At 48.4% G+C, this 14,848-nt stretch overlaps 1 protein-coding gene and 1 long non-coding RNA gene across 6 annotated transcripts in view; one reads left to right on the top strand and one right to left on the bottom strand.

The window, feature by feature from the left end:
* Ptpn14 (protein tyrosine phosphatase, non-receptor type 14) overlaps window positions 1–14,848 on the bottom strand; it is a 148,480-nt gene that overhangs the window by 97,589 nt on the left and 36,043 nt on the right. Inside the window, exon 1 of one of the 5 annotated variants that reach the window (XM_030252297.1) lies at window positions 7,314–7,391. The exons of 3 other annotated variants lie outside the window; for them this stretch is intronic. The gene's annotated coding sequence lies outside the window, so the exon portion shown is untranslated. Of the gene's footprint in view, window positions 1–3,863; window positions 4,106–7,313; window positions 7,392–14,848 lie in introns of those variants that run through there. One more of the 5 variants, XM_006497129.4, reaches the window with a different exon arrangement.
* Gm51739 lies at window positions 599–10,718 on the top strand. The gene is made up of 3 exons (XR_003948573.1): window positions 599–638; window positions 6,998–8,850; window positions 9,294–10,718. It is a non-coding gene; the product is annotated as a predicted gene, 51739 (long non-coding RNA).

Raw genomic sequence — 14,848 nt, 5'->3', positions numbered from 1 at the left:
CGTTAGGGTATTGCTCTGTAAATACGCTTTCTAGACTTAAAAGCACAAGATACAGAGGGAGAGAGCACCAAGTGGCTTCAGAGTGAACTCAATCCTCTTCCCAGGAGCCCATTACTCTCCTAAAAGCTCCAAGATGGAAGCTTCTGCTACCAACTCTAATCTACGGTTTCCAGTATGCCACAGTCTTATTTTTAACAATAATAAAGCTTTCACCAAAAGCCCTTCAAAGTTTTACACACACACACACACACACACACACACTACCAAAACAGCTTTCTGACCCTACACTTGGTTGATCACATGAATCCTTAAACAGGGCAGTAAGTAGAGAGAACTCCATAGTGTCAACCAGATACAGCTTCGCTGAATGGCCAGCCAAGTCTTTAGGGAAATCAAAGAGAAAATAAAACCCAAGCCTTACACATGAGCACAGTTTCTTTTATTTCCCATACTATGGGATACACATCTTTACTCCCCAGTCCTGCCCTGCCCTGCCCCACCCACTTAAGCCTGAGTTCTGAAGTCACTAAGAGATACTAACCGCTCGGGTGTTTACCAATAGCCTCTGGAATTTCTCCAGCATTCCACAGTCTTAAGACTCCCAAGCATACCTCAGAGAACTATGCAACCGTGATGGGGTGAGAGAACAGACTGACCTGACTCCTGTGTGTGCACCCTGTGTACAAACCTGTGGGGATACGGCTTGACTGTCACACTCCTGTCATGTACCCTAGGGGAAGCCGCTGTAGGAAGTAGACAGAGAATTGAGAGGGAATCAAGCAGTCCTCTCTCATCACACTTTAAAGAACAGCTGATAGAACGGGCTTGGTTTGGTGAGAACCTCTTTCTTCTGTGTACTTTAATACAATGGCGTCTCACTGTGTTTTCTTGGGCTCCTGAGAAGCTAGAATGATGAATGTTTGAATTTCATGGGACTCGAAACAAGTCACTTTTAAGAAAACCTTTTTTGTAAGGTCTAAAACTCAAGTTCTTCGCGGTTGCTAAAGAAAACACCCGGGGCATCAAAGGATTTTAAGATTCCAGCTCCTTCCAAATATTCAGCGGAAAGATGAGAATTTGTCCACAAACAGTTTCCAACTTTCCTGTGTAGTTGTGGCCATGTAAATGACCTTACAAGACTTTTTTCAAGCCAAGTTTGAAAGAAGAGAAAGGTGACCTGCTGTACTGTGTTGACACACTGAGGGGAAGTGGAGGGGACATAGTGGTGGGGGGACACAGTGGGGGGGGGCACAGCGGGAGGGGGACAATGGTGGGGAAACACTGTGGTTGGAGGACACTGTGGTGGGAGGATACAGTGGGAGACATAGTGGGGGAGACACTAGGAGGAAACAGTAGGGGAGAGGCAGTGGTGGGGACACTGGGGACACAGTGGGGGGTCACAATTAGGGAGAACACAGTGGGGGGACACAGTGGAGGAACAGTAGAAGGCCATGATTGCCAATTTCTTGTATGAGAAGTGGGCTACACAGCAGCCTTCTTAGAAAAGACCAAGACCAAGAGAGGAGCTGCAGAGTCCCTTGCACAGCAGGTACTATAAAACCCTGTGTCCAAGGAAGTCAAACCTTACCTGCACCTTACTTCCTAGCTTTACAGAGCCCCAATGTTCTCCGCTTCATTTCCCAGCAAGGTTCCCTGTGGTTTCTCAAGAGACTACAGCAGACTCACACACCACAGGAATTCAAATCTCAAGGAAGGTGATAAATCACAGAAACAAACACTCCATGTACAGAAAGCAGCCTCCAAAACTGCCCCAGGGCAAACAAGACAATCCCGTGCCACCTGGATGACACACTGACCACATCACGGGGGGCGCACAACACCAAGGCACACCGGCATCATAAGTTCGAGGACAGCCTGTGTGATGATACACAAGGAGACCCTTTCTCAAACACATTAACAATATCTGTCAAGATATTTCTGAGAGAAGGCAGGAAACAGATACAATTAAAGAAGTGCCGTCCCTGGTGGCTAAAGTAACATGAAAAGGCTCCTGAGAGGCAGAGCCTCCACTGTCCAGAGCTGCTTCCCCTCGGGATGGGTTCATCTTCTACCTTCTCACACTCAGAAGCAAACCAGCTCAGGAAACATTGGGGAAATGTGGTTTCCAGCTTGGAAGAAGCAGAGACCCATGGGAGAACAAACAGCTTTAGGAGCCCCCCAAGTAGCCATAGCACTCTGTCACCCTGCTTTCAATATTTATCTACCACCTTCAGGTGGCTAGAGATACAACTTCACTCTTCACTTATCTGAACTCTTTAGGGTGTCCAAAATGCCCCTTAGGTAAAATAAGAATCTAGAATTTGGTTTAAAAAAAAAATCACAGGGTAAAACCAGGCATGGTAGTACATATCTGTAATTCCAACACCCTATGCTGAGGCAGGAGGATGCCAAATAAGTTCAAGGCTAGCCTGAGCTACATGATGAAACCTGTCTCCAGAAGTTAGTGAGCAAGCGAGCGAGCGGGTGGGTGACAGGTAAACAGTTAAAATTGTGGCAAAGGAGATCGGTGGGTGCCCAAATGAAGGAATACTGCCCATAAGTCCACAGCTGTCAAAGTATGGGAAAATATGATATGTCAAGGCTCACGCCATTCTCTGGAATTTTTCCTATGTCTACATTTTTCCATAGTAAAAGGATGGAAGTTTTTTTTTTAAACAAAGGAGCCCAGCATTTTCCTTCCAACATAAACTTTCTCTTTGCCCTTCCTTCCAAAATAAAATTTAAGTCAGGCATAGTGACACACACTTGTAACCCCAGTGCTCCAGAGGCTGAGGCAGGGGAATTGTGAGCTTGTTGCCGATCACGACCACACAAGATGTCTTTGTCTCAAACAACAAACAAGTAAACAGCAATCCCTTCAGTTAGGTAGATCAAGCTGACAACATTAGTATTTATCTCATTTTAAAACACAGCTCAGAGACTGATGAGGAATCTCTGTGGGTAAGGTGCTTGCCACCGCCAAGTCCAGTGACCTGAGTTCCCGAAGACCTATGCAAGAGAGAGCCTCACTCCCAAAAAACAAGCTGTCATCTGAGCACCACACAGGAGCTGCAGCATGCCCCCATCCCACCACCACCCCCCTATACACACAAGAGGATAACATTTAAAATATAGTGGGGACACTATCTGGACAGCCACCAGCACATAAGACAGAGCATGGTGTTGGTTTCACACTTGTGGCAGGGCACCTGATCCTCTTACATTTCTCAAAAACAAACAAACAAACAAACAACAACAACAACAACAACAAAAACCATCTCTCTATTCCTTCCAAGATGGGTGCCCTAGGGCCCCAGCATCCTTTTTTGAGAGAAGGATGAAGATCTGCAGTTTTTCTACTCCAATCCTGGATATTGTGTGTGCTACGGTGCAAATACTGAAATGCCCCAGCTAATGACAGCTGGAACCCAGAATGGGGGATCCCCAGAAGTATCAGAATGCAGAGCAGGTAGCAGCGAGCAATCCCTAGTTACAGAGCAGATCAACAGGAGGAGCCCACTGCATCGATGCAACTTACAGACGGGCAAGGACAGCAGAGCGGTGCAAGGACCTGCTTCCGATTACCCAGGGACTCGGGATCCACAAGCTCAGAACCCAGAGCTCGCTCTGACCTGGTGTCAGAGTTACACCTCGAGTTTGTAGAGAGGGATCTGAAGCTGGGACACGACATAAAAACAAGAGCAAGCACCCATATTCCAGGAACGCAGGACACCATCCACCACCTAGTCTTGCTCATTCACAGTGAACATGCTGAGACACTGTGGAGAGGGACCCTACAGCTGGGCCCCTGGAACAGCCCTGGGTCTCCATCAGGAGCGCCCATCCCAACTCTAGCATCTTACCTAGATGGCTTTCCGTCTACCGTACCGCTCTGCTGAAGGCTGGGAAAATCCAAGCAAGTCATCAGAACTTTCTTCAAAAGTGACTTCAAAGGCACAATCACTGAAGCCACTGGAGAGCTTCAGTGGCCTAGGCACACTGAGAAAGCAAGGGACCTTGCCTGAAGGCGACACATCTATCCAGCCTCTGGAGGCTTGTGGTAAAGGGACAGATGCACAGGCAGTGGGCAGGCAGGCTCTTGGTGAAAGGCAGGGCCCCTGACCTCCAGCAGCAGTTTTCCACACCTCCCTTTCCTTCCTGCCCTGGGCTCAACTCTCTCCCTGACCCAGAGCTCTCTTACTTCCTATCCAAACTCCAGTGAATGGCCAAGCTGTTCTGCCAACTCTAACTCTCTCTCTCTCTGTCTCTCTGTCTCTCTGTCTCTCTGTCTCTCTGTCTCTCTGTCTCTCTGTCTCTCTGTCTCTCTCTCTCTCAGTCTGACTGCTTCGTGAGTTCACTTAAGGAAGTCATTTGTACACACAAAGCTACCTATGAGCTCCCTCCCTCCCTGCATTTCTTACACGGGGATACTTGTGCATGCCACACACACTTGTCACAATCACAGACTAGGAAGACAGGCTAGGGATTCCTTATCATTCAGGTTTCCGATTTCCAAATCATTTTTAAATATGTGCATGTACAAACTTAAATATTTTGGAATGAGACCTAATCATAAACATAAAACTAATTTGTTTCATATATGCCTTCTCTCTATAGCCTAAAACTAAAGTACAATATATTTAATGATTTTATGCAAGAGAGGCTGGGGAAACAGCTTAGTAGGTAAAGTGCTTGCCGAAAAAGCATAAAGACCTGATGTTGATTCCCACAGCTCACACGAAAAGCTAGGGGTGTGGTTACATGCCTGTAATAGCAGCACTGGAGGACCTAACTGTCAAGCCCAAGGTCCCAGTGAAAGGCCCTGTCTCAAAAAAAAAGGTAGGTGGCTCCTGAGGGAACACATCTGAGGCTGACCGCTGGCCTCCACACACATGTATCCCACATGTACACACATACACATGCATATACACACACATGTGAATATGCACCCACCCATGCACACGTGCATGCATTCAGTGATGCAGCCAAGCTTTGTATAGAACTCCCACCATTTATTTAACATTTGCACTAAGGGAGTTTTGGATTCTGGAACCATTCCCAGTTTCACACTAGGGATGTTAAGCTTGTATGTCAGTTCCTAGCAGCAAACACGACCACTGTACATAACCATTGTTATTGTTATTATTTCAATGAGTACTGCAGGAAACACACAGACTGCTGAGTACAACTGAGCTACTTTTGGCAAGCCAACAGTTATGGGACAGAAACATCTCTTACATTAACGGGTTTATCAGAAGGGAGCAAAATTAGCAAGTACAGATTCTGAGGAGCCCAGCTTGTGACAAGTTGGGTTTCAGATCAGACCTGGGATTGCTCATCAAGTAGGTTCTGAATTGTTATGCCACAGTCCCTGCCCCGGAGGCAAGAGGCTGAATCACAGGGAAAAAATGCAAACAGGTATAAACTGGTGTCAGCTGTTAGACTCTGTGCAATTCCCTCTGATGTGACCTGCTGTCAATCAGTGGGGTAAACAGAGATGCTGCACACGCATGCACCATGGCCCTGTCACTGCTGTCCCCTTTTCTGTCACACAATGCACACCACTGCAGTAGAAACATGGGACAACCTGTGTTCTATACCATTCTCAGCAACACCACAGAGGAAGCAAGCCTGTCTGCCACTCTTTGTGGCGGTAGCTGTAATGCTCTAAAGAATCTGTGAGCATTCCATTTCTGTAACGATGGATGACTGCAAAAGGAAAACTGTTCAGCTGCCCGGACCAGTGCAGGGTAAGCCTGGACCCCTGCAGGTAAGAAGTTATGTGGGTCCACTGGTCTGACACCTCTGTCATTGCTGGGTGTGAGTGCACAGAACAAAAGGGCAAAGGTAAGCCAGACGTGGTGGCGCACACCTTTAATCCCAGCACTTGGGAGGCAGAGGCAGGGGGATTTCTGAGTTCGAGGCCAGCCTGGTCTACAGAGTGAGTTCCAGGACAGCCAGGACTACACAGAGAAACCCTGTCTCGAACACACCCCCCCCCAAAAAAAAAGAGGGCAAAGGTCAATGACTTCAGTTTTGAAGTGGAGCTGTTTAACACTGAACACTTAGATGCGCAAAACTTCTGAGCTGGGCAGGCCGCTCAATAAGGTGCTTGCTGCACAAGCATGAGGACATGAGTTTGACAAGCCCTGGCACCCCCTTGAAGGCGAGCCAGCACAGACACACCCACAGGCCGACCTGATCTGGACAACCCTTCACTGTGACTCTGCCGCGTGGTTCTGGGTGCATCAAGCTGACAGTTAAAGCTAGGCTTCCCGTACGCCTGTTCAAAATCTGAACTGATTAAAGCCACTAGCACTTGAGGAATTTTCATTCTCTTCCTATCTGCGCTGCCGGCCTGGCTCTCTTAGAGAAACTGTTTGTGTACCAGGTTTATCAGGTCAAAGCCTCTTTGTAGGCATTCCTAAACTGTTCCCGAATTTGCCAAATTCAAAGGTTACAGCTGAGGTGACCCCAGCTGGACAGCTTTTTACTGTGTTAAAATTTCCTGTACAACAGGCAGGTTTGTCTCCCGCTGTCCCCATACTAACTCCGAGACTGCCTATGCTCCTATGGAACACTGCTGTGAGCACTCAGAGCACTCACTGGTCCCGAATGTAACTGAAGCTGTTGACCTATGTCCTCTTGTCCCAGGTGTTTACACCTAACAAAGACACTGAGATGTCAGGCCAGTGGGCCTATACAACTTTTCCAGCAGTGGGCATGGAGACACCTGTCTGTGACCCCAGCGTGGGAATGGCAGAGACAGGAGGATCCCAGTAACGAAGTCACCCAGAGCTGCACAGTGAGTTTGAGACAAGGTCTGGCTACGTGAGATCTTGTCTCCAAAAAGAAGATGTCACCACTTCTCCTTCTTCACTGTGAAAATAACTGAACACCTTGCTTCCTCTAGGTACTTCAGTGGGAAGAAAAGGAAGGGACCAAGCTTGGGAGTTAAAAGAACCAAGTTCAAATTCTGATCTTCTTCTCTTCACAGCTGAGGCATGACTCTGTAACACAGGAGGAAGGTTTCAATGAAGGAAGCTCTCAACCCTAAGAAGGGGGTTCCTAAGTCTTCACATCCTCTGTGACTGTCACAAGCGGCTTCCAACACGCATAGCTACTGCCATAAACATACGTGTGACGTCCAGCCTGCATGCTGGGTGTGATGAGCCATCCAGCCCTCCAGCACCTTTCCTCCCGGGAGCTTCTGAGAAAGTAAGACATGGCTTCCACGTGGAGACAGACCCGCAGCAACATCAAGTGACTGAACTGCCTCATGGTCACCTTCCGTTTCCTCAAAATCTACTTACGCACACAGCACAGGACCCTGTGCTTTCCCAAAGAACTGGAAGCGCAATCTTTCTCTCCGTAGCAGGTTGAGTGAAATGCCAGAGAGGAGTAAGAGCGAGGCAGGGCGGGCTCACGGGACGGCAGAGGAGGGCCCGGCACACTCGGGGCTGAGGGCAGGAGAGGGAAAGTAAGCATCAAAGAAAGTTCGGAGTCACCCCATAGGGGTAAAGTCAAAAAGAAGCAACAACGGTTGTGGCTCATGACGGAAATGAAGCTTCCAGGAAGGAGAAGTTTGGGTAAAATTCTGCACCCAAAACTCATCTTACTTCCCACCACTTTAACACATGACACAGAAACAATGGCAGCCCAAACAATACAGGATGAGAGCAAAGATGGAGGGGTGCTTGCTATTCCACTATTACATGAAACGGTTCCATTTAGTCCAACCCTTCGGACTTACTGAAGCCATCAAGTCTCTAGAGTACAATGGCCTGATGTTGGGTTGGCAAGAAGATTCTGAGTCTGCATCTGCATTACAGTAGGCCAGCATTGTGGGGTGGGCTTCATCCTGTCACCTGCTCCTCAGAGCTCGAGGACCCATGAAGGGACTGGGGAAACGACAGAAGTTCCCAGTCTTACCATTCTGACTGAAAGCTTTTAGATGGTGGCTACGCACAAAGAAAGGTGATTCTAGGTGGCCTCAGCTGGACAGCCCATCCCTGTGACGACCTTCACAGGGTTAAAATGTCTGGTAACACAGACACGCACGCTCTGTCTCCTGCTGCTCCGTGTCGGCTACTGCTTATGTTTAGAGTCTCTCTGAGTTTCTAGTTTTGGGGAGATGACTCAGAGAACTTGAGGACCTGGCTTTGATTGGAAGATGGGAATCAGAGACAGAGACAGGGGGATCCCTGGAGCTAACTAGCTACTCTAGCTTTGTCAGGAAGCCTCAAGTCCAAGTGAGAGCTCTGTCTTTCTAAACAAGGTAGAGGGTTTCTGGAGGTATTAGCCTAGGTTGACCTCTGTCCTTCACGCACACACACCACATGCCTCCACACACACAAAAGTAAACCAAGAGGGTGTATGGCAACAGTCTCACTTGAACTTAACATGCTGGAGTGTAAACACCCCACTCCCTGGCTCACTCTCTCCCTTTAAGGTCACCTTTTCACTCCTTAAGGATCTCCTGGGTCACATGCTACGATGAGACAAGTTACCTCCATAACCTAACACACAGAGGTGGGGGTCTCAGTCAGCAGAAACCAGAGCCAGCCCGTGGGATGTCTAGCTAGGGCTATTAATTAATTAATTAATTAAGAGGAGCTCTCTTATTTTAAAGTCAGTAGCTAGGACTTTGGAGCTGGCTGGGCTTAAGAAGATATTTCCACCTTTTTTTTCCCTCATTAACAATTCATTTCAAATCAGTGGGCGAAGCAAAACATACTCGGTTAGTTAGAGATTCCACGCCCAGTGACACAGGAGAATTTCAGAAGGGCCCGGCCCAGTGAGCTGAGTGGACCTTCTGGAAGCTGGGCTTTTGGAGAAGCAAGATGGCAGGTATTGTTTGGTTTGGGGCGGGAAGTGAGTAGGTGGTGGGCAGGGAAGGACTTGAGAATAGGAGAATTGTTTGGATAACTTCGCAGGGAAGTGTCAGGACTCCCAGCACAGATGGCAACAGGAAGCCACGGGGCTCCAAAAGGGCAGTGCTCAGGGCCAACAAAGGTGAAGGCAGCCACATGGGGAGTTACAAGAGAGGAATTCATAGGCAGTGGGTGGGAAGTTAGGTGTTCAAGAAAAACAGCCAAGCAAGCAGAAGCAAGGGTGAAGCCACGCCTGAACACCACACTCCACTTAGCCACGAATACCCACGTGCACACAGAGAGCAGAATGTAAGATGCTGGGTGAAACAGAAGGGCTGCAAGGGTGCTGGGAGGGAAGAGGGGAGCATAAACCCCCAACTCCCCTCACCTGCATTAAGGGGTACTGACCATGTGTTACAGCTTTATTCTGAGCACCCCACGGACTCAACAGCCAGGCAGCTTCTCAACAAAGACCCCCCAGGCATCACTGAACACTTTTGGAATCTATGAAGACGGCGTATTCAAGCTGAGTACATCTAGAGTAACCTCCAGCAGCCAGGAGATAAACTCTTCATGCAATTGTTGAGAACGGATGAAGAAAGATGAGCCGGTGGACCCCGATGGAGAAGTGAGCCCTAGTCAGAATGCAGCTGACTAGCTAGGCCTTGCATTCCCAACCTTCAGCACCGTAACAGAGAACGCCAGCATTCCTGCAAAGGTGAGATGGTAACACAAGGCTGGTGTGCCTGCCATCCAGGGCCTCCACTCTGAACTCAACCGCAAATGGTGGGGCTGACCACCAGGCTGAAGACCTGGCCTTCCATACTTGAAGTGTCCAGTCCTAAGGTACAGACATATGTGTGTACTGGTGCCGTTGTGGTCAGTACAGTGGTGGGTGGGGAAGTTATAATTAATAAATGCTTGAGCCACACCCTAATTTACCAGAGGTTACAGATGCCATTTTCTGCAGCGCTTCCCAGCTCCAAACTCTGCATTGACTATCCTACCTAATACATCAAACTTGTTGATGTTTCAGACCACCTCCTTCACTTCCCAGACACACAGCAACATCAAAAAAGTCTAAGCCCTTACCTGACGTAACACCCTGGAGCTCAAGCTGTCTGCAGGGAGGCCTCTATCTACCTTCATACCATAAAGCAATCTGCTCAGAGGTGAACTTGCTGAGTGCCCGTCAGCACAAAACCAGCGTGAATGTCACCACTTTAAAGAAATGGACTCGTCGGAGGTTCCCAAATATCGAATATTGGAACAGTAGGATCCAAGTTGCTCGACAGCTCAGAGTCAGAGAAGAACGAAGGAAAAGAGCTGAGCAGAGTAGAGGCTGGAGCTATCTGCGTCCTTCAGTATGTACGGTGTGCTCGGTGCTTCCCGGGCACAAGCCCAAGGATTCATCGGTACTCTTCCTCTCAGCTTCACACAACAAAACCCTCCCAAGGCCCTTGCAGTGAGCCCAGGGCCCTTGCAGTGAGCCCAGGGCCCTTGCAGTGAGCCCAGGGCCCTTGCAGTGAGCCCAGGTCAATCTTGAGAGTCAGTGTTTGAAAAATAAACCAAACAGTGTCCAAGTTCCATGCGCTTAGGCACTGGACAACCAACCTTTCAGCAGACACAGCACAGTGTACGTGAAATGCTGGCTCAGGAGCTACACACGCCAGGCTCCTTCCCATGCAGTCGCTTCTGCCTGCTGCTCAGATTCTCCATACTATCTTGTTTTCTTTAGTTCTACTTTTAGGGCTAGCTCTGTCCCCTGATATGGAGCCTTCTGAAAGCCAGCAGTGTCAAGCCCCACATGCAAAGGAGCAACAGAGAGCTGACTGTTGATAGCTGTTAACAGCAGCAGCAGCAGCCCAAAGCATGCACACTCGACAGCATGCATGTGTGCACACACATGCACAAACACACACACACATGCACATGAGTGCACAAACACAGACACGCACACATGCACGCACACCCCTACTCAGGGAAAGAAGCCTGAAGCCCTCAGTGTTGGGTTCGCAGTGAGATTACTCACTGGAGAGGGGGAGCCTTCAGGTCTTGCCAGGGACTTGTGGGAGATGCTTTTGTGACCAGGCAAGCCTCCAGGACGCAATCTGCAACTGCAGACAGATTCCTTCCTGCCTCAACATCCAAGTATCTGCACTTCTGCTGCACACAAGAATTCATTCCACAGCTGAATGACGACTAGCACCCTGCTGCTCCGAGAGTTCAAACCTGTCCATTTACACCCTGCGTGCTGACGTTTTAAGTTGCTTTATGCTGTTTAAGTTGTTAATCCCAAACTGACAATCAACCACGTGTCTCCTTCTCAACTTGCTGCAGACTCATTGTCACTGGTCTTCACTAGTCAGCTCCGTTATTTTGACAAAGTCCATTAAGTTGTCTGCTTTCCAAGGTTCATCATAACGGCACTGATTACTGAGAAATTCACACCCAGCTACACAAAGGGTAGTAGGAGACACAGAGCGAAGTGAGAAGGAGAATCATGTGATGGCAGATCCCAAAAGCTGCCGGGCTGGAATTAGAGAAGATGAGTTAAACACTAACATCCGAGCAGAAGAGCAACAGGGAGACATTCACTGACTTAGTGTTGGCATCTAAATCAGGACAGGGATTCAAAGTGCTTTAGAAGGCAGGTTAAGCAGGGGCTTAGAAGCTAACAGGCTATCGAGTGGAGACAGGCTTCTTTGAGGTGGCTGGAAGGAGGCGGGTGCGGGCCATATAGATGACCGGGCCAATGGCCAAATGAATGTCTGTGTGTCACAGAAGATAAGGGAAAGGTCTTGAAGGACAGCCTTCCTAGAGATGCTATAGCCTGCCTCCAGCATCACAGAATATGAAGAGCAGAGCAAACGCCAGGGCTGGGAAGCCACGCCCATTCAACCTGCAAAACTCCGCCTTCAAACACGACCACGTGCATCACACTTGGAGAGCAAACAAACCATCAATGATCTCATAGCTTATATGCCAGCCTCGTTCTCTCCTTGAGACAGTTTCTCATGTCAACCAGGCTGGCCTCCAACTCCCTAAGTAGCTGGAAGGGTGGGGTGGGGAGGGGGATCTGGTGCCTGCCTCCATCTTTTGAATGCAGGGACCACAAGCAAGCACAGCCTTGTGCAGTTTTATGCAACACTGAGGATAGAAGCAGAGCTTCTTGCACCCTGGGCAAGCACTCTACCAACTGAGCTACATCCCTAGACTCCCCTTTTTAAAAATTAAGCACACTTTTACTGAAGCTTACACGGTGGTACAACGATACATTTGACATGAATAAAGTAGAAACCAATAAACCCTTCCCTCTGCCTCACTCCAGTGTTGGAGCAGTCCACAGGCCACTTCTGTGTGTGCAAGACTTTAAAGCAGAATTCTCAGTTATTCGGAGAGGGGTGAGCAACCCACCACTTAAGAACAAAATCCACCCAAGCTTTGCTCCTCATAGTAACGAAAACAAAAGCATCCAGGTCCTGAACTCATGACAGAATCCAACTGATTAAAGTCGGCTGATAACTTCCTTAGTGAGACACTCACTAAGAGCATGCTTAAAACAAGAGTCAGAAAGGTGTTCCAGCAGCACAGGATTTCAACCCTAGCATTGACAGATTCGATGCTTAGAAATATTTTTTTGTTTACTTCTTGGGGGGGGGGTTCAGCATGGTTCAGGACAGGGTCTCTCTGTGTAGTCCTGGCTGTCCTAGAACATGATCTGCAGACCAGCTGACCTTGAACTCACAGAGATCCACCCAACTCTGCTTCCCGAGTGCTGAGATTAAAGGCAAGCAAAATATTTTTGTTTTGTTTAAAAAAAAAAAAAAAAGAGTGGTTTGTTTATAAAGATGGTAGGAAGAGACACATGACTGCATCTATCCACAGACCATTCAGAGGACAGAAAACTCAAACAGAAAGGAGCATCTCAGACAGAGATGACGGCAAGTTTGCTGCTGCCTTCAGGGACGTCCTTTTGGCAACAGAGAGGAAAGCTGCGGAGACCTCTCCCCTTCTAGTCAGCTGAAGACAACCCTTCTAATACAAAGTGACCAGGACAAGTGGTTTACACAGGAAGAGCTGTAGTAGCCTGTGTGGTATATAACAACCTGAGATGTGAGGGTACACAGAATAATTCCATTTGCCACAGGCCTCTCAGACATCACAGAGAGAAGGCACCTGGTTACCTTGGATCCCACAGATGCAATGACCTAAGGTCTTCCCTCTGTGGGACACGGGAGCCTCTAGTCCTTTGTCTTTGACAGGAAGTCAAGATAAATTTACTCAGAAGGATGGTGGGGAGAGCGTCTGAGAAGAGGTCTTAAAGGACCCCTGCCTATGGGACTGGAAATACAGCCTAGTTAGAGGAGCATGCACATAGCCAATCCTGACCCCACATACACTGGGCATGATGGCTCATGTAAGCCTGGCAGAAGCAAAACTATCAACAGTTCAAAGTCACCCTTAGCTACAGGACAGCCTTGGCTAATTACCTTCAATGCTCCACAGGCTGTGGAGACAGCTTGGACACACAGATCTCCAGAGGACAACTAAAATTCAGCCCACTGTGACATCACAGATCAATCTCAGCAATCAAAACACCAAGTTCTTATTAAACCCAGGGAGGAGACAGAGTGGTCATCTATTATCACCTGCCTCATCCATGCGTATCTTTGATAAAATAAACAAAAATCAAAACCAGCCTATCTTTGGGATTGATTTGACATTGGCATACCTGGGCTGTGTACCCAGGCTGTGTACCTGGGCTGTGTTCTTCCCTTCCTCCCTGCCAGGCCAGCACAGCAAGATGCAGGCTTGTAGTTGATTAGCAGCAGATCAGCTGCTGGCTTGAGTGAAGCAGAGCATAGGGCAGCCTAGCAACAGAAGAACGGAGACCCTAGGAGACTAACATAGTCAGTCCCACTGCAGAACTGTCTTTTGTGCAACAAAAAAGCTCCCATCTAGCTCCAGGGCTTTGCAGCCCCATAGGAAGAACAATATCAACCAACCAGACCCCCTGGAGCTCCCAGGGACTAAGCCACCAATCAAAAAGTACACATGGCTCCAGGTGCATATGTAGCAAAGGATGGCCTTGTCAGGCATCAATGGGAGGAGAGGTCCTTGGCCCTATGAAGGCTCGATAGATGCCCCAGTGTAGGGGAATCGAGGGCTGGGAGGTAGAAGTGGGTGGGTGGGTGGGTGGAGGAACACCTTCATAGAGGCAGGAGAATGGGGGATGGGATAGAGGGTTCCTGGGAGGGGTAGAAACTGGGAAAGGGGATAACATTTGAAATGTAAATAAAGAAAATATTCAATAAAATTATATATATACATATATACATATATGTGTGTGTATGTGTATATGTGTGTGTGTGTGTGTGTGTGTGTGTGTGTGTGTATCCCCTGTCCAAAATGTGGCTGGCACCCTCCATCCCAGGATGGCTTGCCTACATCCTCAGCAAGGACAGACATAGGGCAGATGGTTCCAGAAATGTTTACCATCTCGTATACACTGCGTGCCTCTTTCTTGCTATGGAGGACTGTGAGAACTGGTTAGAAGCCCTGGAACCTTCCTCAAATGTCCCTTCCCTGTAGACAGTGAAACAGCTGTTAGGACCCAGCCAGTGACAGCTCCACTTCCCAATTCTTCCACCACCGGATAGGAAAGGAGGAAAATTCAAGTTGTCTGGACTACATCCCATAATACAAAGAAACAAATACAAAGTCACTGCCTGCTTCCCTTTGTATGACATTCAGGAAGGTATGAGTATCAGGAAGGTGGCCACCACCCCCTTCTGTGCTGATAGGGAACAAACGTTTCTGTCATATTTGCATGCAAGTACTAGACCCGCCCCTGGAAGTCCAAACACAAGGTCCTGAGAACCACTGCCACAGCAGACCCTCTAGACCCAGAGCTCACAGCCAGGCCTCGAGGCGATTGTCTTCTGGCTGTCCCTGAGCTGTATGTAAGATGT

The sequence above is a fragment of the Mus musculus genome, chromosome 1 (assembly GCF_000001635.26).
Source record: "Mus musculus strain C57BL/6J chromosome 1, GRCm38.p6 C57BL/6J".
Taxonomy (NCBI): domain Eukaryota; kingdom Metazoa; phylum Chordata; class Mammalia; order Rodentia; family Muridae; genus Mus; species Mus musculus.
The sequence above is the reverse complement of the archived record's forward strand: the minus strand, read 5'-3'. Positions and strand labels throughout refer to the sequence as shown.